The sequence below is a fragment of the Cynocephalus volans genome, chromosome 15 (genome assembly GCF_027409185.1).
Source record: "Cynocephalus volans isolate mCynVol1 chromosome 15, mCynVol1.pri, whole genome shotgun sequence".
Lineage (NCBI taxonomy): Eukaryota > Metazoa > Chordata > Mammalia > Dermoptera > Cynocephalidae > Cynocephalus > Cynocephalus volans.
In genome coordinates this window covers 70,478,521-70,505,067 of record NC_084474.1, presented here as the reverse complement: position 1 = coordinate 70,505,067, position 26,547 = coordinate 70,478,521, and positions in this window count along the sequence as shown.

The following is a 26,547-nucleotide window of genomic DNA, read 5'->3' as shown; positions in this document are numbered from 1 at the left end:
ATGATAATAAAGGGAGTAGACACATTGCACAGCCACTTAGAGCAATATAATCTTGGACGTGTTACTTAGCTTCTCTGTGCCTCAGTTTTCTTATCCTTAAAATGGTCTTGATAATAGTTTCTATTTCTTAGGGTTATTTTGAGGATTAAGTGAGTGAAAACATGTAAAATAGGACCAGTGCTTTGACGACATGAGAATTGTTAGCATTTATTATTGTTTGTATTATTATTCACTATGGATATGTAACAGCATTCACTGTGCAACAGCTGTGTACTAGACACTATGTTAATTGCTTAGGGATCTATAATGAATGAGATGTATAGTCTGTGTTCTCTGTTATACTTTCACTTGAGCGAAGGTAGCCAAAGAATAATTCTGACAGTAAGAAAACGTGAGCCCTATAAGGCAGTATTTTTTTCCTACTTGAGACAGAGAACAAAATGTTGAGATAAACAATAACTCCTCCCTAAGTCCTCTAAGAGCAAAACAGCATCTTGGAGGTTGCCCTGAAGAGGAGGGAGCAGAGAAACTGCTTCAGTTGGCAGAGGGGATGTTATTTGGGATCAGTTAAGAGGAAGAAAACCAGAGATGGGCAGCAGGCAGCTCAGAGACTGCTAGACGAGTTCATGGGCTTTTACTGGAAACGAAGACCTCCATGTTGTCCCCATTTCTCTGGTGAGCATAAAGGTGTCCTGAAAGCTTATAGATAGATTTATCTGTCCTCTAAAGTCGGGAATAAGGGCAAGGCAGAAAGGCAGAAGGGCTCTCAAGACCTTTCTGCTCCTGGGAAGGGCAGCCCCAGCCCCTCCATTATGCACCATCAATCAGCTCATTGAACAAACAGGAGAAATCAATTTTCTCTGGGATTTCAAAACAGAGGGTATGTGTGTGAACAAGGGCGATACAGTAGGTTCTGTATGGGAGGAAATGGGAGCCTGCAAATGTATTTGCTGTGCTTCAAGAACATGCTATGCGCAGGAAAACAAATGCAAGAAGGAACAGCCTCTCCTCTCAAGGAACTCAAATCCCTCCCTCCCCCACTTTCTTCACCCCAGAGATGTACTTACTCCGCTCTGTGGCCTTACAGCTAATATTGCCATGGGCCCTATTTGGTCCTCCCCTCCCCCCACCAGTTCAATTATTTGAAGAGAAACACTTATGTAGCTGCTTTGAATCAGAAAGGAGACATATTTTAGAGCAGAAGTTAGGGGTGGGATTTGAAAACTCTTTGTTGAAACTGGAACTTATTTTTCTTTGTTTTATTGGTGGTAAGAACACTGCAGTATGACCAAGTTGCCCAAAAGTGGTGAGTTGACTACTTATTCTTCTTCCCACGCTACACTGACATGTCCCTTAAATTGCTGCACAGAGAAGCCAAGGACCCAGGGCCACCTGCGGCTGGGGCATCAGCACCCCCACCAGCACGTACTGCCATTTCCCCCTAAATTCCCATTTACCCTGAAAATGGGCTTCCTTTTAAGACTGCAAAATAATCAGGTATACCCCTTTTTCATGGAAGAGCACTATTCTCCACCTCCCATAGCTTCTTTGTTTGGAACTGTTGATTCCTGGCAGCGATGTTCTTAAACCAGGGAAGAGTAAGGAAATTTCACTGTCTTGGTGAAATTACCTCATTTAGGAATAATTGGTATTCACAGAAGAGATGCACATTTTCATCCACCTAGTAATGAACAAATTAACAAGACACCTACTGGGTTGTGTTAACAAAATTACCAAATGTAAAAGGAACTAATTACTAACCACTTCATCCAGACAAACTCAGAGCTGCATTCATAATGGGCTTTGTGGCTGACTTGATGTAGACTGTGAAGAAAAGGAACAAACAGGTGCCTGATGACCAAAGACTCTGTCCTTGGTGATTGTTTTGGAAGTGGTGCCTGCTCCTCAAGAAGGCTGGAATGCTTCTAGAAGCCTTTCTTCCTTGCTGGTGAAGACGTCTGCAACGCTCACACTTTCTTTCAGAGATAACTGATTGTTATCCATAAAGTAGCAACTGAAGGATAAGGAAATACATAACAGAAATAGTAACCCTTTATCAAGAGACTTAGGCAGAAAACTGCCTCTGTAATTATGAGGTCAACTAGCCACATTCCCAAGGGCCCCTGACCCTGCATCTGAAAGGATTCAGGCTCAGGGAAGATTTCTGATAAAAATGAAAGTAGGATTCTCATTTAAATAATAAAGTTTTGGTGTTTACTCACATCAAATACTTCTTTTTGGATCGTATTTGAAACAGACTGGTGGCAGTTTTTCAGGCTAGACAATTGTTTGGCCCCATGTTCATGAATTGAATCTAATTATATGTGATGAATGTATTTTCCTTTGAATTTACAATAAAACTTCGGAGGAATCTGAGGTAATTTTTGGACTATTTAGTTTAAACTAAATATTTCAGTAATTCAACTGGGAAGTAAAATCAAACTGGGTTATTATAGAGGTTAATATGAGGTAGAAGAATACAAAATGCCTTTAGTCACTTCCTACATCCATTCATCCATTCAACAAGTGTTACTGAGTGCCTATTATGTGCCCAAAATGTTCTCGATGCTGGATATAAAGCAAGAATGAGGAACAGTCTCTCTCACCATATACCAAGGTCAACTCAAAATGGATCAAAGACTTAAATATATGACCCGAAACCATAAAACTCCTAGAACGAAACATAGGGGCAACACTTCAGATGTAGCACTGGGCAACAACTTTATGAGTAAGAACCCAAAAGCACAAAAAGCAAAAGAAAAAATAAACAAATAGGATTATATCAAACTAGAAAGCTTCTTCACAGCAAAGGAAACAATCAAAATGAAAAGACAATCCACAGAGTGGGAACTATGCAAACTATGCATCTGACAAGGGGTTAATATGCAGAATATACAAGAAACCCAAACAACTTAACAGTAAATGCCACTACTACTACTAATAATAATCCAATTAAAAAATGGGCAAAGGAGCTGAATCGACAGTTCTCAAGGGAAGACATACATACAAATGGCCACATACATGAAAAAATGCTCAACATCACTAATCATCAGGGAAATGAAAATCAAAATCATATTGAGATATCATCTCACCCCAGTTAGCCCGGCTATCATCAAAAGACAGAGAATAACAAATGTTGGCAAGGATGTGGAGAAAGGGAAACGCTCCCACAGTATTGGTGGGACTGCAAATGAGTGCAGCCTTTATGGAAAATAGTACGGAGGTTTCTTAAACTACTACAGATAGAACTACCATACGTCCAGCACTTTCACTACTGCGTATATACCCAAAGGAATGGAAATCATCATGTTGAAGGGACACCTGCACTCGCATGTTTAATGCAGCTCTATTTACAATAGTCAAGACATGCAACCAACCTAAATGTTCATTGACAGACAACTGGTTAAAGAAATGTGGTGTATATACACAATGGAATGCTATTCAGCCACCAAAAAATAGAAGAAATTCTGCCATTCACAGCAACATGGATGAATTTGGAGAAAATTATGTTAAGTGAAATAAGCCAGGCACAGAAAGAGAAATACTGTGTGTCTTCGCTCATAGTGGGAGTGAAAGAAAGAAGGAAAGAAGGGGCTTCCCGTCAAGATGGCAAAATACACAGTCCCTAGCATCACTTTATCCCACAAATATCAACCAATTTACAACTATTAAAAAGTAATGACATCCAGGCTGGGGCTGCTAGAGCTCAGGGGAAGAGGAGGAGAGACCTATGGAGTTCGTGAAGGCAGGAGGAACCACAATGAGAGAAAGAAAGAACAGCTTCCACCATTTCAAGCGCTGGTTGCTTCAAGCCTGGAGCTGGTGAACACATGGAACAAGGGCCGGAAAAAGCCATGGCTGTGCCCTTCCTATGAAGTTGCTTGAAGGCGGCAGGGGAGAAGAGGGCCTTGGCCCCCAGGCCAGCAAGACCACTAAAAGGGTTCCCGTAGACCCACAAAGGAGCAAGAAGCCACAGACAACAGAAAAAAGGAACCACTCAGAGGCCAGTTAGTCATCACAAGGGACCGGCGAATGGCCCATCCTATGGGAAGTGTTTGAAGTACGGGCGGTGTGGGAGACTGGTCCACTGGGGGCACAGCATGGACAGCTTATCTTCCTCCCAATTAATGCAGGACCACTCAGTGGAGACTGGTCAGAAGAATAGAACTGCAAGAGGTGCAGTTTGCTGAAAAGACTCAAGCCCAGACCAGAGTTTCCACACAATTCAGGTGTACCGGTTCTCACAAGACCCAGAAATACACACAAGGTCAACCATTAAAACCTGAGCTGCACAAAAAGCCTTCCACAGGGAATCAGCAGTAATAAAGCAATTTAGCTCAACTACAGGGCTCAAGTGCTAGTCACCACAGGAGATTCCCCCACTTTAGACGTAACCAAAGGACAACAAATTAGTTCCAGTGTAGAGTTTAAGTGGTGGGAACAGCGAACAATCCAGCACAGAGCTGAAAGAAAAAATGAAATACACACAGATTAGAGACAAAGTTAGATATCAACTAGTAAAGGTCTAACACCAACAAAGAACACCTATAAAACCTAGAAGAACCGGAAGCCCCCTGGGCTCCTAAGCCAGGGAGGGCATGGGTCAGCCACATCCACTACTGCCGACATCTGCAACCAGCCCAGTGATGACCACTGAGCTGCCACAAGAAGCACCCCGGGTCCTGAGCTGGGGTGGTGGGGACTGAGGGCCTTGACCACACCTCCCTGATATCTGTAACTAGCCCAGCAATGACCACCAAGCTGCCACAGGAAGCACCCCAGGCTCCCGAGCCATGACAGTGAGAGGTCAAGGGCTTCAGCGCCCCCCAACATCTGCATCCAGCCCAGCAATGACCCAGCTGCCACTTGAAGCCCCCTGGTCTTCCCTGCTGGAACAAGTGAGGGGTCAGGGGCCTTGATCATGCTCTCCCTCCTTCCCCCTCTTCCCACCCTATTTCCCCTCCCCTTTCCTTTCTCCTTCTCCCTTCCAGCCTCTCCACAACAACATCTCAGAATGAGGCAAGGAGCCGGGGGAGCAACTAGGCAAGCAACTAGGCAAGTTGACACCACTGCCCTGGGGCCCTGAGGCATGGAGCTGGGGGAAGGTAAAGAGCACACCAGAAACACCATTTTCACATAGTAGCCTCCATAGCCACCACAATTGCCACAATTGCCATGGCTGCCACAAAACAATTGCCATGGCTGCCACAAAAGTGGCTAATCTCTATAGCAGCAGTCACAGCCACCGTGCAGATGGCATGCCAGACTGACAACTTCATGACACAAGGAGAGGCCTCAGCCGAGACCAAAAAAAAAAAAAAAAAAGAAGAGGTCTTCTCTCTCCAGAAAGCACACTCCAGAGTAATAGAAGAAGCATGTGATTTATGGTAATAGGGGAGGACTTGATCACACCTGTCTCAGTACTGGACAGATTATCTAGGCAACAAACCAACAGAGGAACAGTTAATCTATCAGATGGAGAGAACAAATCTGTGGTTATTAGTGGGAGTGGGGGAGGGGAGAGGGGAAGGGGGGAGGGGAGGGGGAGAGGGGGAGGGGAGAGGGGGAGGGGGAACCAGAAGGGGAGAGATTGGATGAGGGGCATAAAGAATAAGTATGATTTGTAACAATGAATATGCTAAAAAAAAATTAAATTAAAAAATGGAAAAAAAATAAAAGAAAGAAGAAAGGAAGGAAGGAAGGAAAGAGGGAAGGGAGGGAGGGAAACAAACAGGGAAACAAAGAAAGAAACAATAATAGGTTGAACTTTCAGAAGAAGAAACTAGAACTGTGGCTATAGGAGAGGGGCAGGGGGAGGAGAAGGAGGTTAGGGAGAAGTTGGTTAAAAGACACAAAGAATCAGTACTTTTGTAGTGATGAGTATGCCAACCACCCTGATCTGATCATCACGTATGGTGCACAAATACGGACAGTCCACTCTGTACCCCACAGATACGTGTGATCAATTGTTCAATATTAAAAAAAAGGAAAAGAGAAAACTTAAAAAAAATTTTAAAAATCCCTATGCTGAAACGACAGAAATGCCGGGGAGCAAGAGAGACAGAAAGAAACAAACAAGGAAAAGATCTAAAAAGATGGTTGCAGAGAATTATGAATGGTATGAAGTAAAGGGCATAGAGGATGTGGCAGGGTAGTGGGACAGGGACAGTAACACGAGGTGGGGCAGGGAGGGTCAGAGCTGTGTTTTCCCAGTTTATCCAGTTTTCACTAGTCTAGATTTCATACGGGAAACAGCTCGAAGAGCCCATTTCCAATATCCTTATCAGCCACAAATTCTTTGGTTACACTTCTGCACTTCACCATGGTTTCGTTGCTAAGTTTTCGTACTAAGGTGGTGATTGTTGTCGTTCATTTCTGTACTCTGTAGTACATTTTTCTCCACAAGTGTAGGGGAGGGCACTCTGTATTTGCCTCTAGGAAACCAGTGAGGTATCTCTACAGAGCACATGCCTGTTTTGCTAAATGGCAACATATTGAGTGGATCTTAGCCTTAAGGCACACTACCTGAGCAGTGAGCTCAAAGCGAGCACAGATGGAAACAGAGTGTGGTGTTCCAGAAAGTAATCTCTTGGTCAAGTTCCCCACCACCTAAACACATGCACTCAGGGTAGGAGCCTAGTAGGAATGGCGGCTGGGATCAAGTCCTATGCATTGTGAGTCGTCAGAGCTCAGTGAATGTTCGTTGGATGTCATTAGTAAATGAATGAATTATTCAATGAATAAATTGAATAACTCTATGCTCTTGGAAATTATCTCAGATATTGGGGGTGGAGTCAAGATGTGCCAGCAAAAAAACCAACAGCAACTCCCCCCGGCCCCATACACAGCTCATCTAATAATTTTTCCAAAGCACGGCTGTAAAAAGACAATGAGGGTCTTCTCTAGATTGGTCTGACATAAATGTTTTTTGTCAACATTTATCTTCAGGAGAGATTGCTTTTGATACTTCAGTCCAAAAGCTTTGCATCTTACTTCTGAGAATGTGGAAGGTGTCTTCTCTTTTCTTTTGTAGCTGAGGCCATCCCAGAGTAAGGCAAATATGGGAACATTAGATTTTCTTGTTGGTAAAGTAAAGAGATGAAAACAGGAAAAAGTGGTATCATCATACTCAGAGAACCATTTAGCAAATTGGTGAGTTTTGTGAGGGAGCAGAAAGAGCAATACCCCAGGATCGAAAGAGCCAGCTGGTGGCTGTGGGTGAGTTAATTAAGCACCCTGAAGTGCAGCTTGTAAAATGCACAGGGTGCTTTATGTCAATTGTCACACACACACGGCACATCCACATCTTTCCATGTTTTCCTCTCCCTTTTCTCCCACTTTACTGAATCACTGTATGTGAAGCTGTGTTCAAGTCACCTCTTTTTAAAAATGTTATTGTCAGAGAAGTCTGCACCCATCAAAACTCTTAGCAAGAATCACAGCTTCCTCGTGTCTCAAAACCCAGCCCTCCCCAACCAAAAATCAGGATTTTAGGCAGAAGCCACAGACAGAGGAACTTTTCTTGTTGGTAGATCTTTTTGCTAATTTTCCTGAAATGGAGTTATCCTATCTCTGACTATTCTTTTATACATATAAAGAGAGATGTAAATCTAGGAATGGATGTAAACAGGGTCTGTTTGCTGACGTGTGGAGCTCATCTGGAGATGGTGCAGCTTTCGGAGGCTTCCCTGTATTTTAGTCCTTTTGGGCTACTATAACAAAATGCCATCAACTAGTACCTAATAAACAACAGAAATGTATTTCTCACAGTTATGGAGGCTGAGAAGTCTAAGATAAAGGTGCCAGCAGATTCAGTGTCCAAAGAGGATCCACTTTCTGGTTCATAGACGGCACCTTCTCGCTGTGTCCTTACATGGTGGAAGGTGCAAGGCAGCTCTCTGGGGCTTCTGTTGTAAGGGCACTAATCCTATTGATGAGGGCTGTGCCGTGATGACCTAATCACTCCCAAAGGCCCCACCTCCTAACACTATCACACTGGCGATTAGGTTTCAACATGTGAATTTGGGGGACACATACATTCAGACCACAGCACCCTGAATTTTGTTGGCTTTCTGATCTGTACAAGAACCACTTTTCCTTCTTTTTCACCCTTTTCTGACTCAGTCACCAGTGAATTTTCAGTTTTAAATGCAGTTTCTGGCATAGAGTTGATAGATGTTCAATGAAAGATTGTGGGCTAAATGAGCGAGGCTGGGGAGAGAAGCAAGGAGGGAGTGAGGAAGGAAGGAAGGAAGGAAGGAAGGAAGGAAGGAAGGAAGGAAGGAAGGAAGGAAGGAAGGAAGGAAGGAAGGAGGGAAGGAAGGAAGGAAGGAAGGAAGGAAGGAAGGAAGGAAGGAGGGAAGGAAGGAAGGAAGGGAGGAAGGAAGGAAGGAGGGAGGGAGGGAAGGAAGGAAGGAAGGAAGGAAGGGAGGGAGGGAGGGAGGGAGGGAGGGAGGGAGGGAGGGAGGGAGGAAGGAAGGAAGGAAGGAAGGAAGGAAGGAGGGAAGGAAGGAAGGAGGGAAGGAAGGAAGGAAGGAGGGAAGGAAGGAAGGAAGGAAGGAAGGAAGGAAGGAAGGAAGGAAGGAGGGAAGGAAGGAAAGAAGGAAGGAAGGAAGGAAGGAAGGAAGGAAGGAAGGAAGGAAGGAAGGAAGGAAGGAAGGAGGGAGGGAAGGAAGGAAGGAAGGGAGGGAGGGAGGGAGGGAGGGAGGGAGGGAGGGAGGGAGGGAGGGAGGGAGGAAGGAAGGAAGGAAGGAAGGAAGGAAGGAGGGAAGGAAGGAAGGAGGGAAGGAAGGAAGGAAGGAAGGAAGGAAGGAAGGAAGGAAGGAAGGAAGGAAGGAAAGAAGGGAGGGAGGGAGGGAGGGAGGGAGGGAGGGAGGGAGGGAGGGAGGGAGGGAGGAAGGAAGGAAGGAAGGAAGGAAGGAAGGAAGGAAGGAAGGAAGGAAGGAAGGAAGGAAGGAAGGAAGGAAGGAAGGAAGTCATAGTCTCTTAGATCCTTCACTGTTAGAATCTGAATGGTGCCTGCTGGTTTCCAGAAGTAGCATCCTCATTTTCCATTGTATTACTATATACACTGGAGTTTTCTGCATTACTCTAGCGAATGCTTGTTTTACTTCCAATTATCCTGTAACATCTGCTTTTTATGGTAGTGGTGTCCACTTGTTCCCAGATTCACTTTGGGAGTAGCTACAGGCCAATCAATCATATGTTAATACTTTTGGAGAGATTCTTCTCCAAATACATAATTGTTTGGAAATTTTATTCTATCATTTTGCTTGAAGCACAGCATGTAGTTGTCACAAGGGGCCATTTGCTCCGGGGGTGAGTGTGACATTGATAGGATCTAATTTCACACCCAATACAACAGGTTGAAGAGCATCACTAGTTTGAAAACCTTTAGTTTTGTCTGCTGCTTTGTGCCTTTTTGTTTCCAGACTCTATTTCTTAGTTTGCTCTGCCAAAACTGGCAGGCTAGCAGCTTTAAAAAAAATTAGGCAGAGGATATAATTTTCTGTAGCATATGATGAAAGATGGAAAAAAACACAAAAGTACTAAAATGTCTTTATAGAAATGCATGGACTATAGGAGTTTGGCAAGAAGATGACTGTGTATCTAAGGGAAGGAGGTTATGACTATATTTAGATAAACAAAATCTGCTGAGATCATGTTCATTGCTAAGATGCCATCCTTAAAAGATAAATACCATACAAGATTGGATAAAGAGAAAAAGACAAAGAGATGGCATCTATATCAAAGTGTTTTTACAAATATTAATGGGACATTAATCAGCGTTGAGATATGCACTAAGTTGAATTGTGGTTTAAGAGATAGTAGCATACATGAGCTGCACAATACACTGTCTGCTTTCAAGGTGCTTGCAATTTTGTGGTAGATGCTACATTCTTCAAAAAATGTGCTACATCAGAGATGATTTTGCATATTTAATATTATTCTAATTTGCTTATTGTCAGGTTGGATCACAGACCCCTCTGCCCCATCCTGTGCAGGTCCTGAGTCAGGTAGTTGAAAAAATATTCTGGCGATGATAACAGGATAGACATGCTTTATTCCAGATGTGAGCTCCGCCAGCCAGCGGTTCAGAGCTGCTGCCAACCATACCAAAAGTACACAAAAGTGGCAACAAGCCAAGGAGTATATGGGTTCACATGTGCATTAACACTACTCTTCCGTAACTTTTTTACAATGGATGTGCTAAATCATACCTAGCTCGATATGAGGCAAGAGGGCCTGACGAAACTAACTCCATTTTCCTCACACTTATACATAAAAAACTATTAATTGCTGGACTCTCTGAAGATACAATGATACAAAGAACAGATGTGGTTTCAGTCCTAAGGGAGTTTGTAAACTATTAGAAGATTCAGAGACAATTCTCATATGAGGCAGAATGGGATATTTACCAAATGAACAGTACCAAAAAATTCGCTAGAAGTTCAGAGGAGAGAGATATTAGTTCTTCCTCATATAATCAAGACAAATGCTTTTGTGGAAGGTGGCGTTCAAACTGGGCTTTGAACATTGGGTAGGATTTCAGGAAGAAAATGTAGGTCTGGAGAATGAACTGTAGAAGGGAGTGAATGATCAAAGATGAGATGACAGAAAAAGCTGTCTTCTCTACCAAGCCCTCTTCTTTGCTGTTTCTCTGTCTCAGATGCTGACATCTTCATCTCCACCTGGACACACAAGCTGGGGATCTGTAAGTTATTCATGACTCCTAAAGTTCCCTCACCCTCCCAATCTAATGAGTCACTACACTGTGCTGACTTCACTCCTTATACACCTGACAATTTGACCCTGTTTCTCAACGGTATGAGTCCTTTCTCTGTTGCTTGCAACAGAATACCTGAAACTGGGTGATTTATAAAGAAACAAAATTTATTTCTTAACAGTTTTGGAAGGTGGGAAGAAGTCCATGGTCCAGGGGTGCATCTGGTGAGGGTTTTCTTCTGGATGGGAACTCTCTCCAGGGTCCCATGATGACCCAGGATATCACATGGCAAGGATGGCAAAAGCTCTCTCATGTGCTTTCCTTATAAAGCCATCAGTCCAAACCCATGACAACCCATTAAAACATCAACCCATTTCTTTGTAAGTGAATTAATCTATTCACGAGAGCATAGTCCTCATGATCCAATCACCTCTTAAAGGTCCCATATTTCAAATATCATAATTGAATTTCCCACCCTCTTAACACTGTTACAATGGGGATCAAGTTTCCAACACGTAAACTTTGGGGGAAACATTTAACCCATAGCATCCATCATCACTGAGTCTATCTTAACGAGAAAGTTATCACCTTATTGCTTAGTTTAATGCAGATGCCTTTCTCTATCCTCCTTGTTTCCATATTGTACCACCATAATAAATCCCTTGTAGAGATGCTATCAGAGAGGTGCTTATAATGACTCTCCATGGGCTGTAGGATGAAGTGCAAACTCCTTAGCATGGCATGTACGTCCTCCCTGACTACCCCCTGCCTACCTCTCCCTTCACAATGGTCTTTTCTTAGTAGATAAATGAAAGATTATCACCATTCTTTTTGCATGGAAATAATGTAATAAAAGAGAAGAACGAATTTAGTCTCTCCTTGCAGGAAATATTGAAGAGTAAAATATTGACATACTTTGATGTCAGCAGACGAGGATTTGAATGCTAGATTTGTCACCAAATGGCTGGATAACTTTGGGCAATTTCCATAATGACTATAAGCCTCAGAAGTGTTTGGTGAATATTAAACTCGATAATGCAGGCAGAGTGCTTAGCAAAATTTCTGGAACACAATACAACTGTACACGCTCAATAAATGGTAGTTTATTATCTTTTTTCCTCCTTTTCCCTTCTCACCAAGTATACATAAATTTTTAAATTTCGAATTGGGAAGTTTTGATTAAGAAATACAGCAAGAGGAAAAATTTAAACTCTTGAGTATGAGAATAAGACAGGTACTCTGTTAAATAAAATAATTGTGATTTCTCTTGAAATAAATGAAGTAAAATATATTGAGTTTTAGAGGAAGAAATGTTTTAAATTATTTTCAGCCCCCAAATTACCTGAGTAGAATAAAAAAGAGGTAGACTAAAAACAAGGTACATACTTAAAATAAGTGGGGAAAGGATGAAAGAGCTGAATGAATTAATTTTAGTAAAATTAGATTAAGTATTATTAAGAAGGAAATTTTTCCTTACAAAAACACATTCCGGAAGTCAGATGGGAATGGCCATGACGATATGATGAATAAATATAAAATGGCAAAAATCCTGAACATTTATATTTTTCATGTTATTTAAACAACAAAAATGCAGATAAGAAAGTCTATAATTATAAATCAATGAAGACCTTTTGGGAAAAGAAAAAAAAGTAATTGACAAAAAATTCTCAGTCAAGGCTTGAAATATGGAAAATTAAAAAGCCACACACATCCAAGGGTGAAAGCGAATTGGCTTTCACTTATGAAGCTACTTATAATCACTTGTGAAATGTGCTGGAGGATTGGAAGCTCTCTAAGATGAATGGGAAATACCAGAGTGACTCTACTAATCTTGGTGTCACCTAGTAGGTATGACGTCAATGCTTGGTAAAATTAAGAGATTATGACGTACATGTTTAGACAGGTGTGAATACTTTGAGTCAGTGTCGTGACCAAAACTACTCTCTGGAAGTAAATTAGGCACTAATTGAGGACTGTATTGATTAACTTTTTCAGGCATGTAGGGATTTATGTTAATAATAGTAATAGTGATAGCTAGTATTTATTAACTATGTAGTATGTGAACAGTGCCGTTCTAAGTGCTATTCATGTACAAATCTATTTAATCCTCGTATTAGTCTTATGTGGCATCTACTACTATTATTTCTAATTGATACAGATAGGGAAACAGGCAAAGTTGTAGAAGAACTTATTCAAAGTTAATTGTGGCAGTGACACAGTACTTGCTGATTGCCACTAAATGGGGCAAAAGAGTTTATTCGCTCATCCAGCAGCTATTTAGCTCCCACCTTTTCTGTGTCTGGCACCATGCTTAGTAATGGGGAAATGCCGGTATAAACAATGGAAACAAAAATTCTGCACTCATGAGACTGAAATCTACTTCCAAATATTAGGGCCAGAGTCCTCAGGGCCTAATGCAATGGCCAGCTGCACACTGCTTGGAATGCAGTCCTGACATACCATAGGTACCAGTCAGGCTTCTGTTTATCATCACTAAATCCAATCATCGGATGGAAGGCAGTTGCTGATCTCTGGATTTAAATATTCTCCAAATGGAGCTCAAGAATCTTAAAGCTAGAAAACTAACATGAGAGCCAAGACTTGGATGTAACTATCTAATTTCCTTATGGATCCTGGAAGAGACACTGGAAGAAGCCCTTCTGGGTTATTGTATACTGAAATGGCCAACTTTAAAGTCAGACTGTTTAGGCTTGAATTTCAATCCTGATGCCTGCTGTCTAGATGACTTTGGACAAGTTACTTAACCTCTCAGTAAAAGAGGGAAAGTAACAGGCACCATCCCAGAAAGTGGTGGTGAAAATTAAATGTGATGTCCCAGGTACAGAGCAAGTGCAGCATGTATGCTACTGATGACAACAGCGATGGGGTTACTGGTTCTGACGATGATGATGACAACAGCAGCAGGCAAGTGGCATGGAATGGACTAGTTTGTTATTGGCACACATGTTCTCTCTCCTCCTCTTTCCCCAAAGCTAATTCCTTGGTATTCAGGGCCACCATGCTATACAAGTTGCCAGTTTTAAAAACTTCATTTTATTTTTAATAGACAAATGATAATTGCATGTATTTATGGGGTACAATGTAATTTCTGATACATATAAATTCACACATTTCAGAATGATCAAATCAGGCTGTTGTGTCTGTCATCTTTCAGCAAAGGTAATAACATGTTTTAAAAAGCAATAAGAATCACTGTTACCCATTGAGTCCATTATGGCCCAGTCACTACCCTGTGCCTAAATCATGCATTAAATGTACTTAATCCTGTCAACAGCCCTACCAAGAAACAGACATTCAGATGACTTAAGAAGCAGCTAGAAATAGGCGAGAAAAAGAATTTGAAATCGTGTCTGTCTGATTCAAAGTCCATGAGTGTTCACTTTACACTGCAGCAGAATGCTGAGAGAGATAATCAACTATGCAGTAATTATTTATTAAGTGCGGAGTGGGTACTAAATGTGTTAAATCACAGTATTATAGATTGCACTGCCCTCTCTGCAGAGACAGAGTGACAGAAATTTTGTATGCACCCAGTGAATGGAAATGGGAAATTGCTACATATGCAAAGTGACATTTTTCCCCTTCTTTTGACATGGCATTCATTTTTAAAATGACACTAAATATAAAGGTCTGCTTAAATTTACTTATTAATTACTAATAATTAATAATTGTATTATCAAAATAATAATTTTTAATAACAACCTTTTATTGTGAACTGCTTACTAGATGCTAATGCTGTTGTCCTTGAGGTGTCCAGGCTTCTGTTTTTCATTAATTTATGTATACTCTTTCTCCCTTTATGAAAAACTTCCTCCTTCCCTGGTATATAAGCTTGAGCATCTTATTCTTGAATTAGCGAAATCTGGAATCTAAAGAAAGATGGAAGAGCTCAAGATGTTTCCTTAAATGTTTCTACACTAAATGTGGGTTACAAACACTTATTCACTTTAAGAGAGCAGCTTTTAGAGTCCTCAACTATTGCTCCCATTTTTGACCCCAGGAAGGAGGAAGAGGATTGTAAATAAAACACTGAAAGATTATTTGAGATTTTAAAAACAAAATTTATTTTAAATAATTCCAAATTTATAGAAGAGTTACAAGAAAAGTCCCCAAATCTCCATATCCCTTTTACTTAATTTCTTCAATTGCTGTTTAAAGCATTCGCTCCCTTGCCTTTCTCTTTGTCTCTGTTTCTGTCTGTCTGTCTGTCTGTCTCTTTCTGCCTCTTTCTCTCTCTCCTGTCTACACTCATGCATGCGGGCGCATACACAGACACACACACACACAGACACACACACACACAGACACACACACACACACACACACACACACACACACTCCTACACACCTCCATTAAGATTGGTATTGTTCTAAACTGTTTCACAGAAAATTGAAAACACAGAACCCTAACATTTTAAAAAACTTCTGTGTTTATTTCCCAAAACCAAGGACACTTCTACATAAGCATCACATAAACCTCCAAGTCAGTAAATCAACACTGATATGATACTGCCATCTAATCAACAGACCTAATTCAAATTTTGTCAATTGTCCCAATAAAATTTCCCCTTTCTGGTCCAGGATCCCATCCAGGAACACTCACTATATTTACTGTCATGTCTCTTCGCTCTCCTCCACCTAGAATAGTCCTATGGTCTTTTCCTGTCTTTTATGTCCTTGACTGATTCGTAAAGAGTCCAGTTTTTACATTTTGGAAGTTGATCCTCCGCCTGGGTCTGTTTTTTCCTCATGACCAGACTCAGATCATGCTCTACTGGCAGAAATATTACAGGACAGATGCTTTTCTTCTCCAGTACGTCATATCAGGGGCACATAATAACAACCTATCACATCTCTGGTGACATTAAACTTGGTCATCTGACTATGTTGATGTCTGGCAGATTTCCCACCATATTGTCAACACTGTCCTTTGCAATCGACTAGTATTTTATATTCCGAGAGTACACAGTATTTCGCCTTAACAATCCTCCACCCTCTGTCTTTGGCATCCATTGAAAACTGCTGCCTGAATCAATTGCCACTGTGCTAGTTGCTTTATGGTAATTTTCTACTTCCATTATTTCTTCCACATTAATTAATTGGTGTTCTATTTTAAGAAAGAATTTTTTCTTCTCCTAGCCTACATTTTTGGGTCAATATGGGCCCACAGATTTCAATTTAATTTAATCTATTGTATTTCATTATTATCATTATGTTGATGCTTAAACTCTTCCCTATATGGCCAAAGGCAGTCCCCTCCCCATGTCCTTCTGACATCTTTCCAACATTCTTTGAGCTTTTCCTCACTTTTTGGTCACAAGCTATTTCAGGTTCATTTTGTACTTTATCAACCCTAGCTCTCAAATCAGTCATTTCTCCAAAGAACCCTGGTTCCTTTTAGTGGAGAAGAGCATTTAGAAACCAAAATCTGGATGTGTGTTGTGATCAGTGCTAGTGGGGTATTGTTGTTTCTCAGCCTTCTCAGTAGATAGGGCTAGAGATAATTTTTTTTAAATGTACACACAGATATACATCTATATAAATATGCATACACACTTAAACCTATAAATATTTCTGTATATATGTGCACATGTTAAATAACAGGGAAGCAAAGGAATGGGAAGAGAAGAAAAATGTCAGGGAGGAAGGAGAAGGAAGGAAAATATTAAAAAGAATTTAAAAATGTGAGTAATAACCAATTAGTGTTGTTTTCCATACTTGTAATCAAATTTGAATTTCACAGAGGGAAACTGGGGCAAAATGTGACTTTTTACTGTTAAGACTATGTTATGGCAAAGAAATTTCATGAAGGACTTTCTGGTATATAAGTAAAGAATGTATGTATGTATGTATGTATGTATGTATGTATGTATGTATGTATGTATGTATGTATGTATCTATCTATCTATCTATCTATCTATCTATCTGAATAAAACCTAAGGCTGAATGTACACTTTAGACCAAATTCTTTAAAGGGGTGAGTATTTTGCTTGTTAATTTAGGTTTTCCAAACTTTGAAAGCAGTTACTTGCCCAGTTTGAGTAACTGTTCAGAAAGAAGTCACTGATCTTTTTCATTGGATGTAATTTATGTGTAAAACTTATGGGGTATTTATGTGATATATGTATATATTCTCCATGAAATACAGTGGCAGAGTCATTCCACAGCAGAAGTCAGTGCTTTCTAGGGCTCTTATCTAGGTAACACAAGTAGTGGCAGGTTAGAAGGGGCTACAAGATTCACTCTTAAGGTATAAAGGTAAAGTCATTCAGAGGAAGCCATATGGACTGACAGAAAAAGGCCCCATAACAAAAATATTAATAATAACACAACAACAACTGTGTTTTGTATATGCATGTGTTCTAGTAAGATGTATGCAAATGTAAACAAAGCACATTAATTTATTTTCTCTAAAGCATAAACAAACATTGCCTTGTTTGGCAGAATTTGCAAAATGCATATTGCTCCCTTTGGCTTTTTTCTTTGCTACAATAGAAGTATGTTTTGTATTAAATCTATTGTTACTAGGAAATTAATCCCAAAATATGCCAGTGTGGCTTTTCATAGTATTAAGAATCCTTATTTCATATGAAAAAATGCAGCTGTGGCCAAACACGTCAGCCCCTGGAAATTAAAAAAAAAGAAAAAGAAAAAAAGAACGTTTTCCCTTAAAGTTGAATGCAATGGACATGCAAGAAGATGCTGGAAGAGTTGAACACCATAAGTCTATATAGGAAGCGGTTAGTCAACTAGGGGATATCAAACCATGTGTGGATCTGGAAGACATTATGATGAGGCGTCACACCAGGGGTGGTTTGCTATTGTTTGCTTGCAAAGTTACAGGGGACTCTGCCATCATCTGCTGAAGTCGCTAAAAATAAATCCTCTCAGATACCAATTATTGTCTTGGGATAGAATAACTGAACTATCAGATAAAGGTAGCGTGGGTGACACAATCATTCTTGACTTTAGCCAACCAGTTGATGGGAACCAGAGTAATCATCAAGTCAGAATGTGCAAAGGCAGTCACCTTCCAAATGGCCAGTGAGACAGAGTAGTGAAGACAAAGTGAAAGGACACAGACCCTGAGGAAGAACCAGTAAATGACCATGCCACTCTCAGAGCAAAGTTCTAGGCTCTGTCAGGCCTTCAAGTGACTGGGCCATAACACACTATTAGCTTCAAATGCGAATACTGTAAGAGCTTCTGTCTTAAAGGGTCCTTGGACAGGGATGAAACGGAAGTGTTTTCGGATGCTTCTCTATTAGAACAAAGAGGCTGCACCTAAAGTCAAAGAGAATTGCAGCTATTGTCTGCAGGAACAAGGGTTAAAAGGCCCAAATTTTATTATTGAGAACTTGCAGTATATTTGCCCTGAATTTTTACTGGCTACTTGTACTTTTGAAGTTCTGAAGATACCTTTTCGTCCTTACCCCATGCAAAAATATAAGTTCCACTAGGGCGGTGCTTTTATCTATTTTTCTCCCTGCAGTATCCCCCATTCTGAGAAAGGTACCTGGCACACAGTAGGGGCTTAACAAGGTTTGTTGACTGAATACCTCATCATCACAAACGTCAATCAAGTGCCTATTATGTATTTGGTGCTGACCTGTGTCCCACTTTCCTTCTCTGTATGACAAGGGCAGAGTGAAAAAGAAATACGAAAACTCCACTGTATGTGGTAGAAACTTCTTGGGTGAGTACACAAGACTTTCTGCCTGCTGCCTCCTCAGTGAAAAAAAAAAAAACCCTTCTGCCTTCACACCCTCTACTCACATGGGGCAAAAGCCCCTTGCATGGTAGGGTCTGGTAAACCAGGTAGCTGAAACTTGCCTTAGGAAATTTAACCAGGTACAATTACTGATGGTTACAGCCTTAGTCTGCACACTGCTCCTGACTCTGTGCACATTTCCTGAAATCTTTTGATGGGAAATAGGAGCTTTAATGACTCAGGACCAGAAATTGATGGACCTTAGAAATAATGCTGAGCTGGATAACAAGGAGCCAAAATGATTGGAAATTGTGCAACAAGTTAAATAATCTGAAAGACTTGGAAGCTCCAGAAAAGGATTTTAGAGGTTATGGTTGCAGACGTCTTCCAAATGAAGGACAAGAGAAACCCATCTCTGACACTGATGATCTGGGAAATGGGATGAATAGCCAAAATTGAAAATAAATTGGTGTCCTGAATAGGAAGATAGATTTTTTTTTTTTTACCTACCAGACTGCCCTGTGGTATTTGGGTTTTTGCCTTTGAACAAAAACATTCCTCAAAATGAAAAAAAGCTGTAAAAAAAATGCTACAGTCCTGGTGTACTACATAAATTTATGGCCTAATGGAAATACAATGCCAACAGCCTACCAGAAAGAAATCAGATTGCAAACATCAGAATTCCATTGCCCAAGTATTTCCAGACAGTACCTTGGCATTGGCCAAACTTTGAGTTTTGGTTAGAATTAAGAAAAACCTAAGTGAAGGAGGTCTGCTTTTGGAGGCCCCTCTGTTATGCCAGATTTGATTTTTCTATAGCACCTTTTATGTGAACATCTTGCAAATGCTAATTAATTCTCATAACAGTCCCTTGAGTTAGCAATGCAGCCCTTGAAACTTCAGGTTGAATGAGCTGAGGAATGGAGTAGAAATACATCTTATTGCCTGAAAGAGAAGCTTTTCTATCGTCAATTTCCTAAGAAAAGCGCTTTTAAAGAACAAGGAAATCCCTAAAATTGAATAATCAGATTGGAAGAAAAAAGTTGGTAACATTCTTGTCATGATATTTAAACTTGTAGGGGAATGAGCTTGGGATGTCATTCTGAAAGAACTATAGAACTCTCCTGTTCGTGATAAATTCATCTGTGAATCTTTTTTTAACATTAGCTTTGCTTGTACTCATCATTTATTTACGTGTCTTTGACCAAAAGGAAAAAAAAGCCTCATAATTTAATTGAATACATTCTGTTGTGTGGTACATCTGATGCCAGAGGGTTCAAACCTGGACTTAACTTCTTAGAGAAGGAAAAGTTGCATTCACCAGGCTGAGCTCCAGTGAGCTTTTTTTTTTTTAAATTTTTTTTTTTTTTTACTTTTTGTGGCCGTGTGTGCTTTGCCCATCTACAGGATTTTAGACCTGAGTAAGTAAATATGGTTTGGAATAACTTACGTGGAGAGTGTTTGGTAAATGACTGAAATTTACTCCACACTGGAGAGACGTCTAAGGAAGACACAGACGTTCTCTGCCTGCAGTGTCCCCCCGGGAGTGGTGGGTGTGCAGGGGGAACTCTTCGGCAATCACACCCTCCACAGATCTGGGGTCAAAGGCCCCGGGGTAGTGGGGTCTGATAAGTTAGGTTGCTGAATGGTGCCTGGGTTGTTTAACCTCAAAAGCAGGGTGTGCGTTTCTCCTTCGCTAAAATCCCCATGCCCTCCCACCATGGGCTTCGGCAAGTTCTCGACTAGACAGGGATAGCTGGTTTATGATTGACACTGATCACATGAAGTAGTGACATTTGAAAATATAGACATATGCTCAATATTTCAACTCCAGACTCAAGAGATTAAAGAGTTAAATATAAAATAATACCATAAATATTTTAACCTAAACTCACTAAAGTGAGTGGATGAGGACTTTAGAATAATTTCAGGTTTTCAATACCTGTGGGTAGCACACTAGTGTTTGTCCATCACAACCTTCTAATATCAGTTTTAAATCTACTAGTTTGGCAATTATTTTAAGGGAAAATGAGGGTAAAACTCACAAAGCCAGTTGTCTTAGTTAAATTCATTCGCATTTCATTTGTGGTCTATCTTAATTCTTTCTTATGAACTATTTTATTTTCACTCAAAAGTGTACAATTAATTCCATTGTCCAAATTCCTTTGTATAAGACCAGTCTAATTGCACTGTAATGCTACGCAAAAATGTTTGTCACTGGCACAGAATATCTTATTTTTCTCTGAGATGACATAGATAGCAAACATGTCTTTCCCTCGGTCAGTGGCAATGCATTAAAACACTCAAGCTGAGGCTGCCTGTGGGTCTGACATACTTTTGAAGATGCAGAAGAAGCCAGCTCTGCTAAAACCAGTAAAACAAAAAATGTCCCCAAAGACCCAATCAGCTCAGTTCTCTTTTAATTCCAAAAGGTGAAACTGAACACACTCAAACTCAAGAGGCAAGAAACCACTTCTTCCTTGGAGCTCCCAGTGGGAAGCCTGTGCATTCTGCCATCACAGACCACAAAGAGAAGGCACAGGTTGAAGACTAGAATACATTTTTACTCTCATTAGACTTGTGCTTAGAAAATAAAAGACTCCAGATCTTCCCACAAGAAGAGGAACTGCACAGTCAAGAGTACAGATTTTTTAATTAGCATATTCATTATTACAAATCATGATTTTTCTTTATGCCTTCTACCTGACCTGTCCCTCCCCAAACCCCCTCCCTCCCTCCCCCCATCTCTAGTAACCTTAGGTTTGTTCTCTCTTTCTGAAAGTTCAATGAATTTTTGTGCTCCTTCCTTCCTTCCTTCCTTCCTTCCTTCCTTCCTTCCTTCCTTCCTTCCTTCCTTCCTTCCTTCCTTCCTTCCTTCCTTCCTTCCTTCCTTCCTTTCCTCCCTCCCTCCTTCCCTCCCTTTCTTCTTTCTTAGCACCCAGTTATAAGTGAGAACATGGTATTTCTCTTTCCTAGTTTGGCTTATTTCACTTAACATAATTTTCTCCAGACTCATCCATGTTGCTGCAAACGGCAGAATTTCATTCTTTTTTATGGCTAAGCAGTATTCCATTGTGTATATATACCACATTTTCTTTATCCAGTCATCTGTTGATGGACACTTAGGTAGGTTCCATATCTTGGCTATTGTAAATAGAGCAGGTATCCCTTCGACATGATGATTTCCATTCCTCTGGATATATGCCCAGTAGTGGGTTTGCTGGATCATATAGTAGCTCTAGCTGGAGTTGTTTGAGAAACCTCTGTACTGTTTTCCACAGTGACTGTGCTCATTTACAGTCCCACCAACAGTGTAGGAGAGTTTCCCTTTCCCTACATCCTCACCAGCATTTTTTATTCTTGGTCTTTTAAATAATGGCCAGTCTAACTGGGGTGAGATGATATCTCAATGCAGTTTTGATTTCCATTTCTCTGATGACTAGTAATGCTGAGCATTTTTCCATGTACTTGTTGGCCATTTGTATGTCTTCCTTTGGAAAGTGTCTATTTATCTCATTTGCCCATTTTTTAATTGGATTATTTGTTTTTTTTTTTTTTTTTACTGTATAGTTGTTTGAGTTCTTTGTATATTCTGGATATTAATCCCTTGTAAGATGTATAACTTGCAAATATTTTCTCCTATTCTGTAGGTTGTCCTTTCACTCTGTTGATTGCTTTCATTGCTGTGAAGAAGCTTTTTAGTTTGATATAATCCCACTTATTTATTTTTTTCTTTTGTTGCTTGTGCTTTTGGGGTCTTATTCATAAAGTCTTTGCCCAGTCCTATTACCTGGAGTGTTTCCCATATATTTTCCTTTAGTAATTTTATGGTTTCAGGTCTTATATTTAAGTCTTTAATCCATTTTGAGTTGCTTTTGGTATATGGTGAAAGGTACAGGTCTAGTTTCATTCTTCTGCATATGGATGTCCAATTTTCCCAGCACCTCTTATTGAAGAGGCAGTCTTTTTCCCAGTGTTTTGACCTTTGCCAAAGATCAGTTGGCTGTACGTATGTGGGTGTGGAGTACACTAACATTTATAAAGCAAATGTATTTCACAGGGCCTAGTTTCCAAAGCTCTGCAGTTTCAGGTTTAGCCTAACTTCTTAAAATTACATATAGAAATGTTAACCTTGCAAAAGACAGGAAAAATTTCCCCAGGCTAAAGCCTGTGATATAGATATAGAATTGTAACACAGCAAAATTGCTGGCTCAAAGGGTAGATGTCCTTGGTGCAGGTTAACCTTACTTAATTGTTATGTAAACATACTAAGGAAATTGCTTTAGGGAAAGAAAATGTTTGCTAAGAACAAGCTTTTGTTGGTGGATGAACTTAACCTTTTGCAAATTGCATTATGGAATGTCACTTTGTTATTTCACTGATGTTACCAGCTTCTATTCTTAAACTGTGCTTAACCATAACTCCCCCTGTGTTGCTTTTCTGTAACTTTCTGGTTTCTAGACTAAATACTGAGACAGAACCCCAGCTCAGTGTTAATTTCCCAAAGGACGAATGCCTCTCTCTTGAGGGTTCCAGGAAGTTAACCTGTTTGGGGTGTCTTACTGCTCAGAAGAGATGGGCTTTGAGTAATCCTTTTTGCATCTCTGTCACCCAGGGAAGAGAGGTGACAAAGCCTTGTGAGGCAAAGCAACATGTGGGTTGATTCCCAGGTTTTCTATTCTGTTCCATTGCACTGAGTGTCTTTTTTTATGCCAGTAACACACTGTTTTGGTTACAATTGCTTTGTAAGAGTACAGACTTTAAAAGTGGAATTGTTGAGTTCAAATGGTAGTTCTGCCACCTCCTATCTTGTGTCACAAATGAGTTACTTAATCTCTCCATCTGTCTGCTTCCTATGATGAGCATAATTATAGGACCTACTCTACAGGGTTGTTATGAGAATTAAATGAGTTAAGGTGGGTAAAGCACATAGAACAGTGTCAAGCACAAATGAACTCAAGTTTCCTTAAAAATATAAAGTGACATAGACATACAAATATTCACTAGCATCTCTCCAGGTAGTTTGAAATTTTTCCCAAAGTTTGATTTTGATAAAAATTTAGATGATAATATACTTAATGGATGTGTTCAATCCCCATCTCACTTATTCAGTTTTGTAGCTTTATAATATCTTTTAGTAATACCTTTTATTTTACCTGACTTATTTCTAATTCAGCAAACATTGAACAGAAACACCTATTAGCAGAATATTCTTATATTATAAAGTATTATTGAAGACTAGAATATTTTTGGCTTGCTCCCCTTTGAAGTTTGATAAAAGATTTCATTGTAGTCACCAACTGGAAATATACCATGCTTTGCATTCTGTGGGGTCAATGAGAACCTTAGAGCACAAATATAATATCAACAACATTAAGAGAGAATGTTCCCATTTCTTTTTATTTTTATAAACTTCCCCAATATCCTTTTCAAATTACCTTGACAACTGCTACATATTATTATTTAGAATGGATGGTTCTGAATCTCTCAATTGTATAATTCATCAAACAGCTTCAAACACATGCTAACACAGGATAAAGGGAAACTCATGCTCACCTTATATTATTTGAATACAAAAGTAGTTTCTGATTGTGTTTCATTTTGCAGTTGAATTTTACTGTAGCTACCAACTGGAAATATACCACACTTTGCATTATTCTATAGAGTCAACATAAGCATGAAGGATATTAGAAATGTTTCCTCAAAGCTATATATCCTAGCAGCCAAGTCTGCTAGGTAATTAGGAGCCAAGGCAGTGAGGCAGTGATAGTCACTTAATTTCTAGATCTGTAATTGGCCACAGTTGACAGAGTGGTAATAACAGTGGTCATTGGGTGCTGAGAAAGGTTATAACTAGTATTTACAATCAAAAATATTCCTGGAGGAAATAAAATTCATTGGAACACACCAGGGGGTCTTCAAAAAGCTCATTTTTTTTAAGTATCCTTGTAAATATAAGACAAATTTTGTTCTAGAGATGACATCTGTTACTTCATCAATGAAATAAATTTTCCTTATGGTTAGCATTGTGTGAAGTCTTAATATACCTTTGTCTAATTGAAGAGATCATGGACAAGCACCCCTACCACCACTTAATAATCCCAAAATATTGAAGGTTTATTTATTCTATTTTAAATGAGCTTGATAAAAAACAATTTTAAAAATGTGTCTATTAACATGCTGTATTAGTCTGTTTTGTTTTGCTATAACAGAATACCTGAAACTGGGTGATTTATAAAGAACAGAGGTTTATTTGGCTTACAATTCTGGAACAGCAGCATCTGGCCCGGGCCTCAGGTTGCTTCTTCTCATGGCAGAAAGCAGCAGGCAGCCAGTGGGTACAAGCAGATCACATGGTGAGAGGAAGCAAGAGAGAGAGAGAGAGAGAGGAGGTGTCAGGGTCTTTTAAACAACAAGCTCTCATGGGAACTAATAGAGTGAGAACTCGCTCACTACCCCTCCTCCTCCAGGGAGAGCATTAATCCATTCATGAGGGATCCGCCCCCATGACTCAATAAGTTTCCAACACTGCCACACTGGAGATCAAATTTTCACATGAGTTTTGGAGGGGACAACACATCCAAACTCATCACAGAGGAATGATTCAATAGAGTAATATATACCATCTTTAATATATTTTAAAAGGTACAAATGTGGAACTGATAGAGTGAGAACTCACTTATTAATCCCCCCTCCCCCAGGGAGAGCATTAATCCATTCATGAGGGATCTGCCCCCATGACTCAATCAGTTTCCAACACTGCCACGTTGGGGATCAAATTTCCACATGAGTTTTGGAGGGGACAACACATCCAGACTCCATCACATGCTTAATATATTTTACAGCTTAAAAGCCCACTATTTTTTTGCTGAAGTCTTAGTTCATTTTCTGGTGCTACAACAGAATACCACAGACTGGGTAATTTATACAGAACAGAGATTTATTTGGCTCATCATTCTGGAGGCTGGGAAGTCCAAGACCATAGTACTGGCATCTGGAAAAGATCATTCTATGGTGGAAGAGCAGAAGGCAGAAGAGAGCACAGGAGACAGGAAAAGGAAATGGAGCCAAATTTGCTTTTATAATGGATCCATTCTCACAATAACTAACCCAGTCTCATGGTAATGACAATTCATTCATGAGGACAGAGACTTCATAACAGTTTAAAGGCCCCACATTATTAAATCTCAACATGAGTTTTTAAAGGGGACAAATATTCAAACCATAGCAGCTGGGTTCTCTGCTACCAACTTTTGAAGTATTTTTTTCTATTATCTATGGTAAGAAAAAAATTGGTCAATTTATTAAATCATGATGATAATAATAATATATTAATAGCAGCACTAATTAACATTGAGTTTTCATCATATATGAAGCATGTCGGTAAGCTGTATATTCATTGACAAATTTGATTCTCAGATGAATGCTATAATGAGGTACTGTTATTCCAATTTTATAGATGTGAAACTGAAGCCTAGAGGTATTAAGTGACTTAAAGATTAGGTATTTGATAATGCTAGAACCAGGATGTGACTGACTTTGAAGACTCATTTTATTTTATTTTATTTTGGGGAGGCAGCTGGTAAACATGGGAATCCAAACCCTTGACCTTGGTGTTATCAACACCACTCCCTAACCAAGTGAGCTCACCAGCCAGTCCAAAGACTCTTCATTTTAAATACTCTCTCTCATAGTATACGTGTGTGTGTGTACATATACACATACATGCACACATATATATACACATGCTGAAGAAGAATTAAACCCACATCTACTTTAATTATACTCAAACATTTTATGCATATCTACACTTTATAAGAGACACCTGAGAAACAGCAAAAAATGGATTCTGGATACAAAATGTTTATTCATTCATTATGGCTCATTCTCCAACTGGAGTTTAAAATGTCTGTTCAATAAGCATCAGAACTTGAAACCAATCACTAATCATACCTCTCTTTTGTCCAAATTTTGAACCAACCAATAAATACTTATGAAATTTGATAGTAATCAACCTGTTACACTAACTTCAGACAGCTTGGAACCAAGGTCAAATGCTGGTTTTCTACTCTTTCTCTTTTTTTTTTTT